The sequence below is a fragment of the Arvicanthis niloticus genome, chromosome X, assembly GCF_011762505.2.
Source record: "Arvicanthis niloticus isolate mArvNil1 chromosome X, mArvNil1.pat.X, whole genome shotgun sequence".
In the NCBI taxonomy this organism is placed as follows: domain Eukaryota; kingdom Metazoa; phylum Chordata; class Mammalia; order Rodentia; family Muridae; genus Arvicanthis; species Arvicanthis niloticus.
Window position 1 is genome coordinate 14,154,985 of NC_047679.1, and position 14,506 is coordinate 14,169,490.

Consider the following 14,506-nt stretch of genomic DNA (forward strand, 5'->3'; position numbering starts at 1 on the left):
CTAGCTAAGACTTCAAGTACTATATTGAATAGACACAGAGAGAGTGTGGATAACCTTGTCTTGTTCCTGATTTTCGTGAATTTTTTTTTGAGTTTCCCCCCCTTTAAGTTGTTGGCTATGGTCTTGATGTAAACTGCCTTTATTATGTTGAGATGCATCCCGTGTGTTCCTGATCTCTCCAGAACTTTTATCATGAATGAGCATTGGATTTTGTCAAAGGCCTTCTCTGCATCTAATGAGATGATCATGTGGTTTTTGTCATTCCATTTGTATATATGGCAGACATTTATTGATTTGCATATGTTAAACTACTCCTGTGTCTCTGAGATGAAGCATACTTGATCACAGTGGATGATCATTTCAATGTGTTCTAGGATTCCGTTTGCAAGTATTTTATCAAGTATTTTCACATCTATGTTTGTAAGGAAAATTCTCATTCTTTGTTGAGTCTTTATGTGTTTGGTTATCAGGGTAATGGAGGTCTCGTAAAACGAAGAGGGAAATGTTTCTGTTTCTCTTTTGTGAAATAGTATGAGGAGTGTCAGCTTTAACTCTTCTTCTAAAGCCTGGTAGAATAATGTGCTAAAACCATTTTATCTAGCCATGGGCTTTTTTTATTTGAAAGAATTTTAATGACTGCATCTGTTTCACTAGATGGGGATATAGGTCTGTGTACATTGTTTATCTGCTCTTGATTTAACTTTGGTAAGTGGTGCTTATTCAGAAAACTAGCCATTTCTTTTAGATTTTCAAATTTTATATAGTACAAGTTTTGAAAGCATACTCAAATGATTCTCTGGATTTCCTCAGTGTCTGATGTTATAACCCCTTTTCATTTCTGATCTTATTAATTCAAATATTTTCTGTCTGCCTTTTTGTTAATTTGGAAAAGAGATTGTCAATCTTATTGATTTTCTCAAACAACCAACTCTTTGTTGCATTGAGTCTTTGTATTGTTCTCTTTGTTTCTATCTTATTGATTTAAGCAATGATTTTGATTATATTTTTGCCATGTATCCTTTTGACTGTAGGCTCTTCTTTTTGTCCTCAAGATTTTACATGTGCTATTAAGTTGCTAGTATGAGATCTTTCCAGTTTTCTTTTTAAAATAGGCTCTCAGTACTATGAACGTGTCTCTTAGAGCTGCTTCTTTGTGTCCCATAAGTTTAAGTATATTCTGTATTCATTTTCTTTCAATTCTAGAAAGTCTTCAATTTCTTTATTTCTGTCTTGACCCATATTTCCTTGATTAGAGAGTTGTTCAGTTTCCATGAGTTTGTAAGCTTTCTGTTGTTTCTGTTGTTGCTGAAATCCAGCTTTCATCCTTGGTGCTCAGATAGGATGCAGAGTGCTATTTCAATTTTCTTCTCTCTGTCGAGTCTTGCTTTGTGTCTGAATCGGTGGTCAGTCTTGAAGAAAGTTTAACAAGGTCCTGAGAAGAAGGTACATACATTCATTTGTGTTTTGATGAAATATTCTGTAAGTTTCTGCAAGTTCCATTTTATTTTCCTGTTAGTTCTAGGATTTTTCTGTTTATTTTTTATCTAGATAATCTATGTATTGGTGAGAGTAGGGTACTGAATGTCCCCACTATTGGTCAATGTGTGATTTATGCTGTAGTAGTGTTTCTTTTACAAACTTAATTGCCTTTGGGTTTGGGGTATAGTTGTGAAGAACTGAGATGTCATCTTGGTGGGTTTTTGCTTTGATGAGTCTGTAGTGTCTTTTACTATCTCTTCTGATCAGTTTTGGTTTGAAATCTATTCTCTCAGATATTAAAATTACTGCACCAGCTTGCTTCTTAGGTTCATTTTCTTGGAATATCTTTTACCAGTCCTTTACCCTGAAATAATGTCTATCCTTGGAGTTTATGTGTGTTTCTTGGATGCAGCAAGATTGGTCCTGTTTTCACATCCACTCTGTTAGTCTGTGTCTTTTTATTGGGGAATTGAGGCCATTGATATTGAGAGCTATCAGTGACCAATGATTGTTAGTTCTAGTTATTTCATTGATTTTGTTGTTGTTGTTGGTGGTGGTGGTGATGCTGCTGCTGCTGCTGCTGTTGCTGGTGGTGGTGGTATGTGTGTGTGTTTCTCTTCTTTTTATTTTCTGTGTTTTCTTGAATATAGTCAGCTGCTGCTTTAGGTTAGAATTTTTCTTCTAGCACCCTTTGTTGGGTTGGATTTATAGACAAATATTGTTTAAATTTGGCTTTCTCATGAAATATCTTATTTCCCCCATCTATGGCGATTGAAAAATCTTACTGGGTATAGTAGTCTGGGCTGACATCTGTGGTTTCTTAGGGTCTGCAGCACATCTGTCCAAGCCCTTCTGGCATTTAGTATCTCCAGCTGCTTCCTTTCTCCCCCCTCACAGAGTCCCTCCCCTCAAGTATAATTTTAACAGGTCTGCCTTTACATGTTACTTGATCTTTCCCCCCCATGCAGCTTTTAATATTCTTTCTTTGTTCTGTACATTTAATGTTTTGATTCTTTTGGACCAAGGTAACATTCTGTGATGGTCCAGTCTGATTGATATTTGGTAAGCTTCGTGTACCTTGATAGTCATCTCCTTCTTTAAGTTAGGGAAGTCTTTCTCCTATGATTTGGTTGAAAATATTTTCTGGGCCTTTGATTTGAGCTTTTTCTCCTTCATTTATTCCTATCATTCTTCGATTTGGTCTTTTCATAGTGTCCCAGGTTTCCTGGATGTTTCATACCAGGAGTCTTTAGATTTAACATTTTCTTTGACTGATGAATCCATTTCTTCTATTGTACTTTCAATTCCTGACATTCTGTTCTTTTGTCTCTTCCATTCTGTTAGTGGAGTCTGCCTCTGTAGCTCCTATTTGAATTCCTAAATTTTTCAGTGTCAAAATTCCCTCTGTTTGGGTTTTCTTTATTGATTTTCTTTCTGTTTTAGGTCTTGAACACATTTCATTTCTTTCAATTGTTTGTTTATGTTTTCCTGGGTTCCTTTAAGGGATTTAATCATTTCCTCTTTAAGGACCTCTACCATCCTCTTATATTTGGTTTTCAGATCTTTTTCTTGGCCTTCAGTTATGTTTAGATATTGAGGGCCTGCTGTGGGAGGGTTGCTTAGCTCCAGTGAAGACGTAGTGTCCTGGATGTGATTGCTTGCTTTTTAATGCTGGCTTATAGGCATCTGGGCTTGTAATAATTACAGATCTAGTTGCTGATAGCTGATTTTGTCTTCATTGAATGGGTGTTTAGTTCCTCGGTTTATGTTCCCTCTCTGGATTTTAATAGTGTGGTGGCTGTGTGTTACCTGGTAGGAAATCAGGTCTGTAGACCTGATAGGTGCAGCCACTGGAGGTTCAGGTAAAATGTTTCTGAGTATTGGGAGTTGACACTTAAGAAGGAGGATAGAGCAGGGCTCTGGGGGAGTTCACGGGAGGGAGAAAGCAGAGTGCTCTACCAGAATCTGGTTATTTATTCTCCTTGGAATGGGGGTAAACACTGCAGAGAGGTCACCCCAGAAAGTCTGCTATATCGCTGGTGAAGAGACTAGGGTACTGGATCTGCTGCAGTCAGCCTGTATTCATTGATCTTGAGTTAGCAGGGGGTACTGGAGTTGAGGGCTGGGAAAAAGCATGGAGTGGGATTAAGGAGATTAGGAGTGAAAGACCTGTATGATCTGCAGGTGATGTGGTCAGTGAGTAAAGGGGAGGCTGTACCACTTGTTCTGTTGCAGAGCTGGGGATGAGACTGGGGGATTAGATCTGGAGAAACAGAAGGAGAAGGGAAGATGTATGGTCAGCCTACCTCCTACCCTGGCAGAAGTGGCCTGTGTAGTAGGGAATGCCTGCTGGTGTTGGGGGCTGTGGTAAAGCAAAGAGTGGAGGGAGAGAGGTAAGGAGATGTGTGTGGGGGGTGGGGGGGGTGGAAGGAAGGTTTCTTCTGTTGCAGGGCCAGGGATGAGACTGGGGATTGCATTTGGAGGAGAAGAGGAGGGACTGGTGACAGTTCTCAGTACACCTGATTCCCTGGCGGGCTCAGCTGGTGTGTTCCCAGGGAATGTCTCCTGCTGCTGTTGGAGGCTGGGATAATGAAGTGAGTTAGGGGAAGGAAGGCTGGGGAAGAAGATATTTGTGACCTGTTGGTGATGATGTGGTCAGAGAGGAAATGGAGTCCACAGCAGATGTTCTGCTACAGAGCTGGGGATGGGGAGGTGGGGGGTTGGGATCTGGAGGACCAGAAGGAGAGCTGAAGATGTGCAGTCAGTCAGCCTACCTGCTTCCATAGCAGGCGTGACCTTTGAGTTTTTCAAAAATATTTTACAACATGGTGTTTAATATTTAGAAGATTAAATATTAAGGAACAAATGAACCCACTCTTGGAAAGGGATTACTGTATTTATATTTTATATGTTTTTATGTTACTAATTAGGAACTTTTTACTACAACTTGAAGTACTCCATTTATCACTTATTTTTAAAAACTTTTTTAAAAATTGAGATTTAATTACATCATTTTCTTCTTCCCTTTCCTCATTCCAAACTTTCACAAGTACATTGCTCTCTTTAAAACTCATCATAGGCTCTTCTTCTTTAATTGTTGTTAAGTGTGTGTGTGTGTGTGTTCATACACACATAGGACTATGTATTTCTAAATACATAAATACAACCTGCTCAGACTATGTGATGTAATTTTTGTGTATATGCTCATAGGACTGACCATTTGGTATTGGATAAACAATGGGTGTGCCAGTTCTCCCAGAGACTAGACCACCAACCAAGGAGTATAACTAAAATGATCTTTGGCTCCAGACACATATGTAGTGCAGGATGGCCTTGCCTGACAGCAACACAACGAGAGGGGAGACACTTGGTGGGGGTGGGGGTGGGGATGGGGGTAGGGGTGGGGGGAAGGTTTGATGCCCCAACGTAAGGGGTTGCTGGAATGGTGTGGTTGGAGAGTGTGGGTGGGGGTACACTCTCATACAAGCAAAAGGGAGGGGGAGAGCAGATGTGGGATGAGGGGTAGCAGAGGGGTAGCCGAAGTGGGATATTATGGGATGGGGGATTGGTGGAGAGGGAAACGAGGAAGTGGGATATCATTTGAGATGTAAATGAATGGAATGAGTAATAAAATGTTTTTAAAATATATAAATATAAAAATAATAATGATAATAAGAATAATGAAAAAAATTCTTAAAAAACAATGGGTGTGTTCTTCCCTGTGAAAGATTATTTCTCCCTTTTTCTCTATTATTTCTAGATTTTTTTTTTGCTCTGAGGCTATTGTAAATGGGAGTGTGTTCATTGTCTCTTCCTCTGTATGTTTGCTGATGATGTGTAGAAAAGTTATTGACTGTGAAAGTTGATACTGTATCCTGACATGCTGCTGCATTTGTTTATTGTTTCTGGAAGTTTTCTAGCATAATTTTTTGGGAGGGAAATCTTGTATATAGTATCATATCATCACATATAGAGATAGTTTGACTTTCTCTTTTCCTATTTGTATCCCTTTAATCCCCCCTGTCTATTGCTACAGACAGAATTCTGAACACTTTAAAATAAAATTAATCAGAAGACATAAAAAACACTTCAGTCCAGTGAACAGTAAACCAAAAATATATTACTGTCTTAAATATATATGTGCCAATTCTGATGTATCAAATTTCGGAAAATATACCACAGTGGATTAAAAGTCACAGGTTAACATCAATCCATCAACAGTCCATAATTTCAATACCCTACTTTCTCCAACAGACAAATCATCTGGACAAAAATATTAAACAGAGAAACATCAGAATTAAATGACATCATACATCAAATGGATTCAACAGATATCTACAGAATATTTTATCAAACACCAATACATATTCTACTCAGCAGCACATGGAAGCTTTTCTAAAAACAGACCACATAAAACATATCTTAGAAGCATACATGGGCTACACCTAGGTCCTCTGTCCCCACACATGTAGCTGATAAGCAGCTTGGTCTTCTTGTAGGTCCTCTAACAACTGGAGGGGGATGGTATGTTGCCTGCCTGTAGATCCTGTTCCCTTAACTGGGCTGCTTTGTCTGGCCTCTGTGGACTAGGGTGTACCTAGTCCTGCAGTGACTTGATGACTGAGGGTAGGTACTAGGGGTGTCTCCTCCTTCTGAGAGGAGAAGGGGAAGGGCAGGGGGAGGGGTTGTGGAAGGAAATTGTGATTGGGATGCAAAGTGAATAAATTAATTAATGAAAAATAACACCTTTACAAGAAATCAGAAAGATTAAAATAACTTAATATATATCCATAATACAATAGAACTTTAAAAATTGAGAGCACACAAACCTCATTACTGAATGATGATTGGGTCAAAGAAAAAATCAAGAAATAGAAATATTCCTAGAACTAAATGAAAACATACACACCAACACCACCACCAACAATAGCAATAGCAACAATAACAACAAAACCTCTGGAACAAATTTAAAGCAATCTTATGAGGAAAATCTATAGCTCTAAGTGCCTACATTAAAAACTCAGAAGGAGGAGACTAGAGATGGTTAAGAGGCTAAGAGCACTGGCTTCTCTTCCAGATGTCCTGAGTTCAATTCCCAGTAACCACATGGTGACTCACAAACCATCTGTAATGGGATCTGATGCCCTCTTCTGGCCTGCAGGGATACATGTAGACAGAATGCTGTAATAATTTTTTTTTTAATGTCACAAAGAGGGGCTAGTGAGGTGGCTCAGTAGTTAAGAGCACTGGCTTGTCTTCAAGAGGTCCTGAGTTCAAGTTCTAGAAAGCACATGGAGGCTCACAGTTATTTACAGGGCATTTGTTGCCCTCCTCTGTCATGCAGGTGTACATGGAGCAGAGCACTCAAATTTTTTTTTAATTCAGAAGGAGCACAAATAAATGACTTGCTTATGCAACCCCAAAACTTAGAAAAACAATAACAAATCAAACCAAAAACCGATCCAAGCCCAGTTGACAGCAAGAAATAACAAAAATTAGAGCAAAAACCAACAAAATAGAAACAAAGAAAACAATAAAAAGAACCAATGAATGAGACGATAAACAAGGTTGACAGACGGCCCTACTAACCAAAAGAAAGAGAGGATCCAAAGTAAAAGAATCACAAATAGCTGGGCAGTGGTGACACACACCTTTAATCCCAGCACTTGGGAGGCAGAGGCAGGCGGATTTCTGAGTTCGAGGCCAGCCTGGTCTACAGAGTGAGTTCCAGGACAGCCAGGGCTACACAAAGAAACCCTGTCTCAAAAAAACCAAAAAAAAAAAAAAAAAAAAAAAAAAAAAAAAAAAAAAAAAAAAAAACCAAAAAAAAAAAAAAAGAAGAGAAAAGAAAGAAAAAAGAAATAATCATAAATAAATAGAAAAATATTACAGCAGACACCCCCCCAAGCATTCAGAATGTTATATAAGGATACTTTAAAAACTTATACTTCATTAAATTGGAAACCCTAAAGAAATGGGCAAATTTCTAGGTTCAGGTAAACCACCAAAAGTAAAAAGTCAACAACCTAAGCAGACTCATAACATAAGAGGAGATTGAACTAGAACTAAAAATCCTTCCAGCTATGAAAGGTTATGAGCCCTGATGGATTCACAGGAGAATTGTACCAGAAGATGCTGTGAATGACTTCCCTTTTTCCTCTCTACAGGACCACTTCTAGGTATGTGCTAGGGTTTTCAATCTCTTGGCTAATAAATTTTAAAACAACAAGGAAGAAAAGATTATTTATTTATTTATTATTTATTTTGTTTTATGGTTTCAGAGTTTTTAGTGCACAGCTAACTGGCTCCATTGCTTTTAAGCCTGAGACATGGCAGAGCACCAAGTCTGAAAGGTGTGGAGGAAAAGGACCAGGTACAAGGTACAAAACTTCAAAAGCACACTGGATAGGTAGGCCCAATCTTCTAAAGCCTTCACATTTAAAAATAGTGCCACTGACTAAGGATTGTCCCTTCAATACATACACTTCTAGGAGATGTTTCACATTCAAACTGTACCACCGAGTTCAACACTCTTGTTCCATAGAATTTTTCACTTCATCAATTTGATTACATCATTCATTCCTTGTGCCTTCCTCCTCCCATACTCCACTTCTTTCTTTTGCTGTAGGTTTTTTCCCCACCCACCTCTCCCACACCATTCCCTAAGCCTTAGGAGAAAGTAGTGTATACAGATGTTCCATTAAAAGACAGCACCCCACAGGGACATATTTCATCTTCTGAGCAGTCTGCTGCCAGGTTAATTTGGACCCCTTCCATGTTACTCATTTCTTTTTCTTCTTGCTCTCGGCATACTTTGTCCTCGACTTTTGACCATTTGATTATGTATCTGAATGTCGTTTAGGAGTTGAATGAGAAGACTTTTCATTTTCCTGTATCTGGATATGTGTATCTTTACCCAAATTTGGAAGATTTTCTGATGTTATTTCTTTCTTCCTTTTCACACATGAACACATTTTACTTTTTCTTTATCAAATCAGCTCCATCACTATCCTACTCCAATTTCTCCTAGGTGTCCTCCCTTATCTCCAAGGTTTTTTAAATTACTTATATATTTATGTATAAAACCTACTGAGTTCAATCAGTGTTTTTTGTGCCTCTGCTCTGACAAAAACAGACTTTAACCCCTCTAGGAGATACTGGCTACCGGTCGCTCCTCAACCAGGAATGGAGCCTGTGAGCTCTCCCCTATCCACGGAGGATTATTGACTAGACTGATCTGCACATATTCTGTAGCAGCCATGCCAGTTGATAGTTCACAAGTGCCTCATGTGCACCCACCTCTCATGTCCAGAAAACACTGTTTTGCAGTTCTCCTCCCTGACTTCTGGCTCTTACGATCTCCCAACTCTTCTGCAAAGTTTCTTGAGCCTTGTGGGAAGTGGGTATGATGAAGTTGGCCCATTCCGGGGTGGGCACTTCACAGTCATTTATTCTTTGCGCATTGATGATTTGTGGTTCTCTGTGTTAACCAATGTTCACTGCAAAAAGAAGCTTCTCTTGGGGCTTGGAGAGATGGCATAGAGGATAAGAGCACTGGCTGCTTTTCCAGAGGTCCTGAATTTAAGCCTCAGCACCTATACCTACACCTACACCTACACCTACACCTACACCTACACCTACACCTACACCTACACCTACACCTACACCTACACCTACACCTACACCTATGTGGTGGCTCTCGACTATCTAGAAGGGGATTTGGTGCCCTCTTCTGGCAGGCAGGTGTATGTGCAGCAGAGCACTTAAACATTAGATAAATATAAATAAATAAATAGAATTTTTAAAATAAGTTTCTCTGATGAGGACTATGAGATTAGATATAAATAAATCTGGATATATGTATCTTTACCCAAATTTGGAAGATAGTAAATAAACAAACAGGATTTAAAAAAAATAGTTTCTCTGATGAGAACTATGACCTGAACTAATCTATGGGTATAAAGGATAATTATATAGATGGCAGTTAGATACTATATCAATCTAGTAAAGGATGCTAGTACCTTTTCTTCTAGAGTCTATAACATGTCATGCCACAAGTTCTTGGCCAAGTTTTCAGTATTAGGTATGAATTCCCTCCTACTGAGCATGCCTTAAATCCAATGAGACAGCTGTTAACTACCCCTCAACATGTTAATGCCACCGTTACATGAATGTTCATATCTTGCCAGGTGAGTCACATTGTATTTAAAGGTGTTCAGAGCTGAGTGAGGATATTACTACCCTTTCTTTCCTGGCAGCCTGCCTTGCAGCTTGAAGTACTATGAAAGCTGGCCACCAGGGAAGAGGCTTCCAATTCAGTACTATCTTGAGCTTTTCAATTCCTGTGACCAAATGTATGCTGTCTTAATAATGTCTTACCCCTCAAGTTCTGGTGGGCAAGCAAATGAAATAGTAATAACCTTATTGTTTGGGGAGAAGCCCTGAGCAACAACTCAAAGGGAAGTATGCTATACCTGGAACTGGGCTTTTTATTTGGAAGCCTATGGTTTCTGCGAGAGCTTTCTACCAGTTGACCTTTTTGTTTTTCAAATCTCATTAAAACTTACAATGCTAGAGAGATGGCTCAGTAGTTAAGAGCACTGACTGCTCTTCCAGAGGTCCTGAGTTCAATTCCCAGCAACCACATGGTGGCTCTCAACCATCTGTAATGGGATCTGATGCCATCTTCTGGTGTGCCTGAAGACAGCAACAGTGTACCTCATATCAATAAAATAAATCTTATTTTTAAAACCTTCCAATGCAAATATATGCACTTGAGATGATTGCCTTGTATATCTCTTGTAAGTTTAATTCATTCCTTTGCATTATTTTTTTTCTTCCTGAAACTAAGCTGATGAATCTTTAAATTAAGCATGGCAGCATATACCTGTAATCCCAGCACTTGGGAGGTGAAGGCAGGAGACTAAGGATTTAAGGGCAGCCTCAGCTACACATCAAATCTGAAGCCATTCTGGAATACACGAGACCCTGTTTTAAATTAGCCAGAAATAATTAAATTACCTGTTCTCTAAATCATGGATCCTGTTGTTCACTTAATCAGGTCTGATACAAGTAGATTTTTTTTCCGACTAATTCTTCCCTTTAAAACTTTTCTGTTTTCATGATTTTGATGCCTGTTATTGGTCATATATTGTTCTACTGACTTCATTAAATTATTTCTCTGTATTTTCCTAAAGTTCACTGAGCTTCTTTGAGGTGGCTATTCTGAATTCCTCAGAAGGCTACTAGGTTATTGCTTTATTTTGGTGGCTTTGAACTTCTTGGAGTTGTCTTTGCACTTTTTAAGACTGGTTTTTCTTTTATGTATAGGTGTTTTTGTCTGTATGTATGTCTGTGGACCTCACTCATGGAGTAGTGCCTGCAGAGGCTAGAAGAGGCCATCAGATCCTCTGGAATTGGATTTACAGGTAGGTGTTAGTTGCCACGTAGTAACTTCCTAGAACCTCATCCCAGTCTTCTGCAAGAGCAGCACGTGCTCTTAACCTCTGATTCATCTCTCCAGCCCCATAGCTTGAGGTTTGTATTTCCTACAGTCCCATGCTGCTGTATGTGCTTCTGTTAACATGGATACCTCTTAAGGCTTTCTGCAAGGGGCGTCTTAATGAGTAGCATTCAAGCCCCAATGTCACTCACTGAGGAAGAAAGCACAGTACAGTAACAACACAGCAAAGCAAAGCAACTACTGAAAAGACTAAAATGCAAGTTGGAAAAAACAACAACACCCCCAAGGATAGAAAAGAAAGAGCAAGGATAATGTAGGGTAAACTAGGAAGTTGAAGTGTAGTAAGAGTAACAGCACTAATGGGGTTTCTTGTACCTAGCACTGGGATTTTTATTAGTCTGTGGTTCTTGTGGAGAGCCTTGCCAGTATAATTGTAGGGAAATTTTAATAATATGATCCCTTACAGATTTATAAGACAACTTCACTGTTGTTTGTGCCTCATCCCCCTTTCTCTTTCTCTATTGACTTCTCTCTCTCCTCCCCAGTTAGACCCCCTCCTTATTATCCCATTTCCCGCCTCCTATTATCTTGCTATTCCCAACTCAAGCAGACCCCTCCCTGTCTATGTTCCCTTTATGGTTTGCTGGTTGCTGTGGTTACTCCATGTTGTATACTCACATCTGAGAATCTGAAGCATAAACAAGACTGGAACAATGGCAACATCAAGGGACATGTTAATGTGAAAAAGGGAAAGTTTCACAGGACCTTATCCCTAGACGAAGAACTAGAGGCAACTAAAAACTTCTGGAAGGACAACTATTAACTTGTTGAGCCCCTTACTGGTTGTCCAATACAAAGCAGTCAGTCCTGATACCATTTATAAACAGCAAAACAGACACAGCAGGTTGTATTTATATATATTTGTGTACACTTGTGTGTGTGTGTGTGTATCAGTAATAAACAAAAAGATGGTATTGACTTGAGGGTGGAGCAACAAAATAGGAGGGGTTTGGGGAAGGTAGCTAGGAAAGGCTGGAGGAGAGGGGGAAAGTGATAACATTCTATTCCATTTTAAAAACACAAAATTATTTTTAAAGTATTAGTAACAAAGTCATAAATGGAAAATGCAGGAAGTAAAAGAGAAAAAAATAGACACAATAGGGAAAATGTATGGGATGGAAGGGGCTTACCCTGACTCTGTTGCCTGCCTGTGGATCCTATTCCCCTAACTTGAATGTCTTGTCTGGCCTCAGTGGGAGAGGATGCACCTAGTTCTGCAGTGACTTGGTGTGCCAGGGTGGGTTGATACCAGGGGGCCCTCAGAGGAGAAGGGGGAGAAGAAAATGGAAGGAAAAGCTCTGTGAGGGGGGCTACCTGGGAGGAGGAGGGGGGCTGTGATCAGGATGTAAAGCAAATAAATAATGAAAAACATAAATTGAGGAAAATTAATGATAACGTGTGTGTGTGTGTGTGTGTGTGTGTGTGTGTGTGTGTGTGTGTTATAATTTAAATCACTAGTCCCTCTTTGCCAAGATGTAAGATGAAGCTCCTTCACTTCCCACCCTAAGCCTTTTTCTTTTAAAATAAGCAGTAGGTGCAGGGCAGCGAACTGTTTTCTTTCTCAGTTACAGAGCTGAAAGCAGAGGGCTGTATTTAGGCTGAGCCACATTCCACCCTGCTGGCAGGCCTGTCATCTAAGAACGACTGCAGTTAGAACGAATCTGCGTCCAACGAATCTGGTCTGTGATTTCTCTAGGAGAGACTGCTAGAGCCACCCTTGAGCCACTTGTGCAGGCTGAGCCACTTGTACAGAATCACTGTCAGTGTGCTCTAGGCAATGTAAACTCCCAAGAAATGGCTGTTTCCAAAAAGTCTTCAAAGATTTGAGACTACAGAAACCAACAAACTGAAGAAATCTGTACTGGGGCAGGGGGACACAGTATATGAGGACTCTGAAGGATCTCTGCCCACACTTTGCTTGTTTGCATCGTAGCACCTACTCAGTTGAGTTCGTTCCTCTTCCAAAAGCTTCTTGGATGTTCCAAAACAAATGTCGGCTTTGCCCTTGTGTATGTAAACTTTCATCTAAGTCACAAGTGACTCAGTTTACTACGGGCCACTGAAGAGTTGTTGGAACTTGGGAGGCTCATAATTGAAAGCACCTCTGACCCCTAGGTTTGATGGTAAGACCTCTCTTTGTGATTCTGTGCCACTGTACCAGTGAGCAAGCTGTAAGTCCAGCAAACACCTTCAGTGTTTGAGTTCGTTGTAGGTCCCAGGTGTCCCATTTCTTTCTAATTTACAGAATGTCAGGACTATAGAGTTCCCTGGGCCACATTTGTTTACAATCCCACTGAAGGGCATTTTTGCCTTGCCTAGGGTGTCATCAAATGCCAATGCAGGTTTTTTTTCTCCCCATACCTCCTGCCCCTTTTTTGAGACAAGGTCTCTATATGTAGTCCTGGCTGTTATAGAACTTGCAGAAATCCACCTCTGCCTCCTGTGTGGTGGAATTTAAAGCATGAACCATCACACCCAGCCCTTAGGGTTGTTTCTCTTACAAACCTAATGTCCAATGTTTCTGGATTTCACAAGACTTCTATTGTTACACCCCAGGACCTTTCCATGCCACCCCCTCTCCCTGAAGACAAATCCTTTGCTTTAATATAGCAGAGATGTAGGAAATACTAGACATCTCCAACCCACCACTTCCTCCCCTGAGGGTGTTCTTTGAAATCACACTGTAATTTTTTAGGCTAAAATAACATATGGAGCTGTACTATATAAAAATTACCCACTTTTTTTATTGTCACTTGTTCTAAAATAGCTAATTCATGTTTGCAAATACTCCCATTTCTTTCCAAGATTTTTATATGTAACCATTGCATTGATGCTTTTGATATATTTTACGTTAGGTTTTGGATGTTATGTAAAGTGGGGACTTAGCTTCATCCTTTTGCACAAGGACTCCCACTAGTCATGGCACCATTTGGTAAAAACACCATTCTTTACTCTTGCTTGGCACCTTTTCAGAAGCTGTCTTTAAATACAAGGCTTTATTTCTAGGCTGCTGATTAATATCTCAGTAGTCAATATGTCTATCCCACACCATTTTGCTCATTGTACTTCCGTAGCAGTTTTTGAAATCTGGAAAAAGAAAATACTCTGCAAATGTTTTGCCTGTTCTAGTTCCATTGCTTTCCTATGATTTTTCAGATCACTGTGGAACTTCTTCAGAAGGCAACTTGAACTCGGAGACAGGTTACACTGGATATTTTAGAGACTGACATCATCTGTAGAATACTGAACTGTTGGACCTATAATATGCCTACCACCAGTTAGCATTTGGTTCCAAAGTCCATGACTTCTGTTTGTAATGTTTGTGCGTTAAAGCTCCGAAGTGCTATGAAAGACAGTGTCCTTAATGTACTTGCTTGGGATGAATTAACTGTGCATGGTATAACCCTGGAATAAAAGTAATTATAACTATATTTGGGATTTTGTTTTTCAGATTTCTTGTTTCTGAGGCCAGGGACTAATTTCAGCGTTTTGAATCAAATACTC